Here is an 11,326-nt window from a genome sequence, read left to right as displayed (position 1 = left end):
CCACGGGATATCCTGGCGATAACCTTACATGCCTGTGAAAAGACACAGGGTTTGATGCTTCAAGCTTCCTTCAGAAGCTGTCATCTTCTTGGGATGATGATAAGAGGGAGTGGTTCCTGCCACCACCTTGCCACGTGAGTCCAACATCTGCTTCAACTCTTTGGCTCCTCAGAGTCTGCTTGCTTTGTAGCCTTGTTCTTCCATTGCTGGAGGAAGTCTATTCCTAGTTCACTGCCGCTGCTGTTGAAGGGGTTGATTCGTAGCAGCCGAGCAGTACCCAGACCGGCGATTACTACACACAAAACGAAAGAGCAGTTTAAAGAACGTGTCATGAAGGTCCATAACCTTGCACAAAGATGGGAAAGCAGAGTTTATGGTTTGTATGATGAATATCACTTTACAATTTTCTGTCCTCATTAGCTATTCTTAAAAGACAAGGATCATAAGAAACAACACCCTTTGTTGTCATGAAACAAACTTATAAATAAAGAACATATTACACTGTCACCTTTCACAGGGCTGCCAACAATCACCCATCATAATCAGGGAGATGCCAACGAGCAATCAGAGAGATACTTGTATATTAAGCGCATCTTAATGGTTAAAAAATTATCTCAAATCGGGAAGATTTTTGTATTCTTTTGTGCAAACATGCCGAGACATTGAGATTTTCAGGAAGCCTCCTGCAGAATAAGGGAGACTTGGCAGTTCTGCTTTTCATTAAGTGGAAAAGGTAGATCTACCTGCTTCAGTGCTTACAATGGCATAACCTCCATGTAATTACTAATTTTAGGGGTTCTACCAGGGGAAAAAATACATACACCAAACTAAAGGGTCATTTGTACATCATGTGTAGCAAAGTGCCCAATTATTTGGACACAAAATGGTGTAAACAACATGTAAAGACATGGAAAGTGAAAAGTAAAGTGTAGTGAAGGCATTCAATTGAGAGTGAATCCAATAGTATAATAGTACACAGTGCACCAGTATCGCTGCTTTTCTCTTACATGTGGAAAAAATAAATGCTGGCGCTGCACCCCACAGTGTCTTGGCTTGTCTGAGTTTCTGCCGCTGGATTGCTGTATATGCCACATAAATTGCAACTCCGTACATGCTCAGACCTGCGACGTATCTGCACTCTTCACACTCATCAACTCTGAAATTTTTAGATTCCTGCTTCTGCCGCTGCCACCAGGATGAGGCGGTCTTGGCAAGATCCCCTTCATCACTGCTAGTGCTAGATGTCATTCTCTCGACAGACCTGTCACACCTGTGCAAGAGTAACCATCACATGGACATTGAATACCAACTTTAATGGACATGGTGTGGAAATTGACAGTTTAGGAGAGATCATGGTACAGGACATTCACATTCTGAAATCTATAGGGGGCCTACTGTTAAATTTACAGAAGTGTCTTGCCAATTTTGTAAGTTGACGAGAACAGGCCACTGTACAGCACAGACAAACCATATGACATAGTATTAGTACAGACATTCTCATACAAAGTATTCAAACATAGTACCACACATACCCAAGATCAGACACAAAACAACGTTGGTCTTGTGGAGGCAAGTAGTAGTCTATTTGCCATATTATTTCAAAGACACAACAACATTGGAAAATCTGGCACTTATGAGTAACTAAATTTCCAATTCTTGAGAACCACCACACACTAGACATGCAGTGACGACAGATTGAGAGAGACAAATTACTTTTTGTCTTGTTTTGTTTTATTAGGAGGTAAAGTTTAGGAATATCAAACTTTGGGGATAGGCTACATGATGGGGCAAATAGTATTTTGGCATGTTAAATCTAGGAGTATTAGTCAACTAGCAAATCCACAATTCAATAAAATCCCTGTAAAGTGTGTAATAAACCTCTACTATACCGGGTGTCCCCAAAAAAGCGGAACGGTGGATTTTCAGCACCTTGCGTTCTAAAACTAAAAGTTATATATTTTTTGACATCATTAGAAAGAGCATCTTCCGCAGAAGACATTGATACCAAAATTATTAAATTTGGTTCAGTACTTTTTATTCTACGCCAATTTCTGAAAATGCAGTCATTGTCAAATTTCGCCGGATTTTTGCGACTTATGAGATAATAATTTGAGTGCGACGATCCATACGGTGAATATTGTGTAAGCTCGGTGATCCATGTCAACAAAAGATACAGTTTTCACATTGGGCACGGGCCAGGAAAAAGCAGTGTGTGTGTGTGTGCGCTCCCAATATGAAAGCTGTATCTTTCGTTGACATGGATCAACGAGCTTACACAATTCACCGTATGGAACGCGTGTCGCACCCAAATTATTATCTCATTAACTCAGTCGCAAAAAATTGAAAATGACTGCATTTACAGAAATTGGCGTAGAATAAAAAGTACTGAACCAAATTTAATGATTTTGGTATCATGGTCTTTTGCGGAAGATGCTTTTTCTAATGATGTCAAAAAATATATCACTTTTAGAACGCAAGGTACTGAAAATCCACCGTTCCGCTTTTTTTGGGACACCCGGTATAGTTCTACGCTAGCCCCGGAGACCGCGCCGCTATGATGCACTATGACACGCTGCACTGCACGTTGGGGCTGGTCGCACTTAGTTCTATGCATGTGCTTATGTGTCTACTTTAATACACTACCGGACAGCTGTACTAAGGCTATAATAGTACTACTGAAATGTATTGTTGGCCAATATTGGTAATAATTAAATAGACAGAACATCTTCAAGCATTGAATGCTGAGGTGGAGATAGAAGAGGAGACACAGAATAGACTCCAATCGTAAACAGAAGTTTCTATTATGAGTTTTACATTGAGTTGATTGAGTTATTTCTATTTCACAATAGAAATTTACGTAGTGTATATCATGACACGTATCTCAACATGTCGGACTAGACAAATGAAGAGTCCACCCAGGGAGGTGCCACCCATGGTAGGTCTAGACCTTGTTCTTCTAGAACCCTAGACCAGTAGCAGCATGGTTTGCCGCACGGATATTGGTATGCCATGTTCTCCACGTGAAAACCGACAAAAGACAATTTTCCCTTTTAAAAAAAGTGTTCTCTAACCTTTGTTCTAACCTTGCGTTGCTTCAGATTGGATCGCAGTTCAACGTCGCATAGCAGGGACAGCAGCTAAGGCCAAGTAAAAAAAGATAGTAGTTTCTCGTCCGGGTTTTTTGCGCAAGGCGATGAGGGAGGTCCTTACTATTTGCTATCTTACTATTTTTTCAGGGATTGTAAAAATGAAAGTAATATGTGTTTCTCGTCCGGTAATTCTGAGAAAGGTAACGAGAGAGGGTTTTATATTTTCTATATCAAATTTATGAAATGAAATATCACTGGTAGCTGTGTTATGAGAGACCAGGTCCCAAGTGTATGTCTTGCCTGCACTCTGTGCATTTTCAAACAAATAGATTATGTACCATACTTGAAATGAAACTTCATGCATGCAGAAATACATATTGCTTTTTCTTTCCACTACAGATGTCAAGGGAAAATGACCATCTTAATACTGGTATTTAGTGTTGTAATGGCATTTCTGATACCAGTGTACTTGCAATTCTGATGTATTGTGCTATTAAATGAAACAGGTATAAAACATGTCTTTCAACAAAGAATGTACGACTGAAATTTAATTCCATGATATTCAAAACACTGCTTTATTCATCATTGGTGTTTGTGACTCTTTGTGTCCACACAGCTGGTATGTATCTGCATTTCTTCACAGTACAATTGTAGCACATTCAACTGGAAACTAGCTTGTACAATTGCAGATGGATGTCAAAATGATACTGATATGGCATTATAGCATTAAAAATTTAAAGATGTTTCTTCATGTTCTAAAAAGACATTTGATAATCACTCATCATTTGGATGACGAATGATTGTATACCACACTACAGAATGGGTTGATACGACTCACGGTCGTGTCCGTGAATTTACATCGTAAAGAAAAGTATCCCGCAGAAATACGAGACAAACCAGAATCCGTGGAAAAGTTATTTATTTTGTAGATACACCCATTTGATAATTCTACATTTGCTGGAAAAGTGCATTCATCTTCTCTTCAAAATAGAATAATACATCGCCGTCAGATGCAATGTTACAGAGCAGAGTGTACGGGCTCTACACATTCGAATGTGTTCATGCATGCGTGCAGACAGCTGACAGACCAGGGGATGGTACCGGTGACCGACCCTGGACAGCTACAGATCCAGCTAGCTAGACCACTAGCTACAGACACGCACACTTTGCCAATACGGTGCGGCACGGCCATTGCACCGGCACCGTACCTTCCGACACTGCACACACATGCACATAGTCACAATAACATGAACATGTATACAAACTCGATACAATCCTCACAAGCATTTGTACAGTACAATTCATCCGCTTGAAATATAAACGGGGAAAAATACGAACAATGCGCGAAATATGCGTGGAATATTGACAACGATTGATCGCAAAAATGTAGCCGCGCTCGCGTTCACGACGTACCGAGTGCGCTGTACATCACAGCTAGCCCAGGCCGGCCCGCCCGCGCCCATCCAACTACAGTTCGACTGCTTTGTGGGTCATTCCTTCTTGCCGAGCTCGCAGTGTGAAATGCATGCGTTATTACATACGCACTACAGAAGCTACAGCTGTACTACAGCTAAGTAGAGGACGCAAGGCGTAAAATGAGACATCACGATTGGTAGGTGAATTGTCGATTTTTTTTCGGCGGCCGAAAAAATAGTAAATATCAAAAAAGTCGATGCGGCAACTGAAAATCGATGCGGGCGGGGAGCGGACTGGGACGAGAATTATGAATTTCTTGGTATTTTCAGCGCCATTTTGAAAATAGTAAATAGTAAAAAAATCGATGCGGCGGCCAAAATCGATGCGCGCGAGGACGAGAAACTGGTTTCTTTTTTTACTTGGCCTAATTGTACCTGCGACCAGAGACCAGCCCCAACGTGCAGCCGTGCAGCGTTGGGACAGCAGCTAGCCCAGACAGCTGCTAATGTACAGCCGTGCCCCCCCCCCCCCCGCCCCGCATCCCCCCCCCCGTACGCACATGCTCGTGCTCTGTGTAGAATGCTCCCCAGAGCTGCATGCCCCCCCCCCCCCCCCCACACACACACGGAACAGTGATGCCAAGTTCAAGAAAATTTTATGAGTGAGACTTTCATGACTCGGCATCTCGAGCTCGACGAGCGAATGCGCGCGCGAGCGAAGGTGTGGGAGGGGTCCCCCCCCCCCCCGTGGCCTCCCACGCGGTAGGGAGTTGTTTTTTTTTTTTCAATTTTTAGCTTTTAATGGTGCGATCAGGTGCATACGTGACTATTTTCTACTTATTTTGAAAGACAAAAGGAAAATAAACCTTCAATTGCAACTATCACTTCAATCTTCTGAGCTATGCTCATTATTATAGGCCCAAGTTGCAGACTTCGCCCGATGCGTGAGAAAAATGGGTGCCATGCGTGAGATCGTGAGACGGCCCCTAAATGCTTGAGTCTCACGCAGAATGCGTGAGACTTCGTAGCTCTGCACGGAACCATAGTTCTGCCTCCTCCCCCCCCCCCCCCAGCCAGCATGTTGCAGTGGTTGCGCCTCCCCAGACCCTCACCACTATAGAGAATTGTAGAGGAAGTTGCCCGCCATCAGACCGTTTTTATTTATTCATCTTTTTTTTTTTGGGGGGGGGACGTTTGTTTGATATTGTCGTTGACAAACTGCTAATCAGCGACTGATATCCTTGCATCTGATTAGCTAAGAACAAATTTGTCAGAAAAAAATCCATTTCAGAAGAGCTTTTCCCCAGTGGGGAGGAGAAAAATCTCTTTGGAAAAATCCGACCAAAACGCTGTGAACTTAATGCCCCCGGGTTAGCCAGGAATGACGAGCCTCCTATATCCCCCAACAGCAGGAGTTATTTTCCTCAAGAAAGGATCAGTACGGGAGGGAAAGTTAGTCGAAGTGATATCCTGCTGGACTCCTCGAAGTCATAAACGATAGGCAAGCGCCGGAAGCGGGGGGGGAGGGGGGGGGGGGGGGGGACAGAGGGATTCTTGCCCCCACCCCCACCCCACCCCGTTGTAATGTGGGTTGTTTTTGTTTGTTTGTTTGTTTGTTTGTTTGTTTTGGGGGGGAGAGTTTTTACCCCTCCAAAGTGCCCCCTGTAACACACACACACACCCCGTTGTAATGTGGGTTGTTTTTTTGGTTTTTTTTGGGTTTTTTTTTGGGGGGGAGGGGGAGAGTTTTTACCCCTCCAAAGTGCCCCTGTAACACACACACACACACACACACACACACACACACACACACACACACACAAATAAGCAATTATTTAAAGATCAAAATGAACAATAAAGGCACTTTTCTCGTCTAAAATTTGTCAATTTCATAACGGGTTAATAATGCGAAAATTAGAATACACTAACAATATACATTATTATATCTATAGACTAATATTTACTTATGAGTAAATTAAGATGGTAGCCTCGCGTCCTCGAATGTGCCCCCTGAAACATACCTTTACACCTTACATTTTCCCTTTTCTTCTATGCTTTCTGGTAATATAAGAATAATTCTTATTGTTCGAACAATGCGATCATGATTAAGCTTTTAATTATAACATTTCAGACGATTGGCAAAGTGAAAGTGGCTCGCTCGATCTGCCCGTAGTTATAATAAAATGAATAGTTTTCATATAAGGTATTATCATAGTCCTTCGCAGTGATTTTTTTCTTTGTACAATGTATATTGTACATAGATATATATATATATAGCGTATTTTGTACCCTAGAAATTTGATTTAAGATGCTCTATAAACGCGACGTTTATACTCTGTTTTTACAAAAAGGTCTTACCGTGGGAGGGGGCATCCCCATCCCACACCCTCCACCGCTCGGTCGCTTCGCTCCTTTGCCGAGGATCTCACACGGTCATTTTAATGTACCCCCGTCGAGATTTGCTTCCTCCCCCCCCCCCCAAAAAAAAAAGAAAGAAAGAAAAACAAACAAACAAACAAACAAACAAACAAACAAACAAAAAACAAACAAAAACATAAAGAAAATAAAATGTACAGAGAGAAATCAACATGATTATTTTCACTTTTCTGGCACAATGAAAGAGCACTTGACTTGCCTCTTTCAGAAAGAGAGAGAATACTATACCCTTGAATACCTATGTCAGGTACAAGTCGATCGAGGGAATAATATAATTTTCTTTATATTTTCTATATCGTTTTCCATATACGTCACGATCTGATCTGAGGTAGTCTTGTCAACCATTAATGGCAGCTCCAATTAAAAGGGTTGGCTAGTAACTGATCAGTGGGAATCAGTGGGAATGCTGGTGGATGATTGTTCCAATCCTTAATTTTGTGGGATTCATTTAAGAGTACATTATATATCTATTGTTGTGTGAAAATTATTTGCTTCAGATTGGTCTCATATTCAAGTAATGGCAGTTCAATGTTTCCAGGTTAGCATGCCTGTACAGTGACGAGGTGATCGTTAACGGCCCCTTCCTCGCCTTAACCCCTGTCCTCGCTTGGTCGCTGTGCTTCCCTGACCTCGCTTGCATGTTCCCCCAAATATTAGTGAACATATAGGTGGAAGGTGAGAGGTGACAGCTCTCTTCCAGCTCCGTGATATGGCCATGCATTCTGACTCGTGATATTTAACAATTATTGGCCTATTATACAGCACTTTTCTTCTCTGACAATGGTATTACTTTGTTCGGTGTTTCCGCCCCCACCCCCTCGCATTTGTTACATACATTCGCCGCCATCAGAAATCCACCCCGAAAATAGATAAACTTAAAAAGAAATAGAAAAATATTCCCTACAGAATGATAAAAATAACAAAAATTGGATTATAAGAAATAACGAAGATAACATAATGACATTTTGAAATTTCTTATTTTTGCGGAAAACAATTCTAAACCAGTCCTTATATGAATATTCAAATTAGCAAATTGATTGTGTCATATCCTCACAATTTTTCATGTATAATTAATTATGTTATGAATGAAATTCGGGGAAATTGCTATTTTTAGCTAATACAAGCAAAATCATGTTCCCATGCCCAGATAGTATGATCAGAGTTTAATAACTGTTGTTTTGTGTTTTGCGTAATGGTTTTAAAACAATCATGATTATCATAACTATACAGCTGAAATATGAGATTTTTTTTTTCATTTCTGGATCACAGGTGGAGGAGACCGTTGTCAATAAGTAAATCGCTTGACTTGATATGAAATGAATAAGAAATTGTGAGAGCATGACATCGTCAACTTGCTGATTTGAATTCTTAAGGACTGGTCAAGAGACGTTTTCCGAAAAAAAAATGTGAAATTTCAAAATGTGATATCTTTCTTATTTCTGATCCGATTTTTGTCCTTTTTTGTATCGTTCTGTAGGGAATATTTGTCTCTTTCTTTTGAAGTTTATTTATATTTGGGGTAGATTTCCTCTTTAAAATAAACGCACGATGCACGTCATGGTTTACTTCTGAATAAACCAATCAGTGCATATTTACAATGCACGTTATGGACTTAATACAAACAAAGAAGAAAGGTTCATCAATCTTTAACGTCTTTTAATCCTCTGCGTACCACATTGCTTTTCTGTCCACAGGTTTGTGTGTGATATTTGAGCGCATTTGTATTGGCACAGAGGGAGGGTTAATCGGGATGGTTGCTTTAAACAAGACAAAGCTTAATTGTCTCCTCATAATCCCGATAACCCCATAGGTCCGAATGGATTTTCTCGTCTAGACACAGCGGCAGGAGGCCTATATATACTACTGGTATCGATGCTTTTCTTTTATTGTCATCATTTTGAATGCGCGACAAAAGTTATGAAAAAAAAAAGATTTTAACAGTTATCATGGCACGAATACACCAATCCTCGTGACGTGTCACTATGATAGTTTGCCACGTATCCTTGATGGAGGAAGCAACTCGAGTGCTCGGACGTAGAAATCAGTTCTGTTTTCTGTGGTATATTGTAGCCAGCGAGTTGTAGTACGCCACGTATTACTACTCAGTAATATATTTTGTACGTAATAATCTGCCAATATTGCTAGCAAGAGAGGTCGCTCTTTTGTAAACCACCACAGTGCCGTATAATAAAGAGAGTCTGGCCAACTCGGTTTTCGGCACTGAACCTTGACCGCCACGGATTATCATTATACAACCAGAACCATGCACGTGGGATTCTTTTCTTCTACAGAGTGTGTGTGGGTTGTATGTGTGTGGGTTGTATGTGTATGGGTATGTATGGGTGGATTGATAGGTTATATAAAAATGATGAGTTTGTTTATTTTTTTCCAGTTTATGACACATTTTGGGAAATGCTGTATTCTCAAGGGAGTGTCAGAGAATTTATGTAATGAAGCGGATATTGATAAATCTGATCAACTTGATCAAGATTTTTTTTTTCCTTTTAAGAGTTATGCTCAATTTGATATATTTTTGTACATAGCGTGTGCTCTGCAAAAAAGAAAAGAAAGTTATGTTTAAGAAAAGTGATTTGAGCATGCAGCACAATTTCTTGTGTGTGTGTGTGTGTGTGTGTGTGTGTGTGTGTGTGTGTGTGTGTGTCAGATTTGGATTGACTTGATTAGACTATTAATCAAGATAGCTTTTTCTGAGAGTTATGCAGAATTTCATGTCATTTCTGTTATATAAACTATGAAACATGGTATGATTTTGGAAAAAAATATTGCACTGTAAGTTGGAAAAAAATGATTTAGCGGCACAAGAAAGAAAAATACAGCAGCTTTTTTGTTGTTGTTAATATTAATTTCATTGTCAACATGGACCTGATATTGAATGAAACTCAAATAAAGAATATCATAAAACAAACAAACAAAAATGTGTATGACACAGTGTGTGTTTGTGTGTGCTTGTGTGTGTTTGTATGTGTGCTGAAAGATATGATATATAGGGCCCAAAGTCTTGGTGAAGATGAGAATTGGGCTTTTAACTTTTTGTGAGATACAAAGAAACCACTTATGAAATAGTACAGGCCATACCATTCTAAAAGGAATTCAATGTTTATTTGATGAAAAATGGACATCCAAAAGCAAAGTAAAATAAAGCGATCAGAAAAAGGCGGGGCGTACCTTAGGATCACTCTGTTTGGATATCTCAGCCTATTCAAAACCAATTTTCATTAAAAAACGTTGAATTCCTCTTGGAATAATATTACATGTTCTTTCATATTTTATAAAAGGTTTCTCATTATCTCACCAAAAAAATGTTAGAAGCCTTATGATAGGTCTCAACCAAAACTATAAAATCCCTTTTAAAATCATGTAAAATACGGCTTCAGTATGTTTTTTCTATACTTCACCAGAAACCAACATCGTGATATTATAATGCTTACTAAGTATATCTTTGAATCTCTCATGTGGTTTGTTTGTTATTATTTTTCTTACTCGATTTCGAATGTAAGGGTCACGCTATATATCAGTGCAAGAGGAAATGAGACAGAAAATGGAAAAGATGGCTACATGTTTACATAGAGCCACAGATGGGTGGCAAGATTCAAGATATCTCCAACAATGGGAATACTCTGCCACATGAAGGCATATCTAACGGTTATATTGTTGAGAATTCTGTTGCAAAATGAAAAATAATATAATTGTATATCTTTTTGACAAACTGCTAAACAACAATTATGAACAATTGCCCTGAATGACAAAGGCTAATTAATGTGGGGTGGCTCACCTGGGCGCTGGGGATTGTTTTTTCAGGGGGAGGTGGACGCTCCGGTAAGAAGGGCCGGAGGGGAGGGATCTGGTGCCCTTGCATGGTTGGTTGGGTGCTGTTCGTTATTCCGAAGGTTTGCTATTCCGAAGGTTCGCTATTCCGAAGATTCCTTATTGGGCCGAAGGTTCCTTAATCCGAAACACACAAATTTCCTATACCTAGAGGTTCGTTAATCAGAAAATGAAAAAAGGTTCGTTAATCCGAACATTTGTGGCGTTATTCCGAAGGTTCGTTATTCCGGAGATTGGTTAAATCCGAAAATGAAATTCGGAATAACGAACCTTCGGAATAATGAATCTTCGGATAAAAGAGCCTTCGGAATAACGAACCTTCGGAATAACGAGCTGTAACCGGTTGGTTGCCTCAAGGGTCAATGCTCCTCCACCCCCCCCCCCCCCCCCCCCCCACCCCACCGCATCCCCATGAAAGAACTGTCGAAAATCATTTGACATCTTATCTGGCGTGTGTGCGCGTTTTGTAGTTGTTTTGTCTGAAGTGTATGTTTGTGTGTGTGTGTGTGTGTGTGTGTGTAAGTGTGTGTGGTGAGGTGG

Source organism: Diadema antillarum, unplaced genomic scaffold (genome assembly GCF_040938485.1).
Source record: "Diadema antillarum isolate AM-2024a unplaced genomic scaffold, OU_Dant_1.0 scf00000202, whole genome shotgun sequence".
Lineage (NCBI taxonomy): Eukaryota > Metazoa > Echinodermata > Echinoidea > Diadematoida > Diadematidae > Diadema > Diadema antillarum.
The sequence above is the reverse complement of the archived record's forward strand: the minus strand, read 5'-3'. Positions refer to the sequence as shown.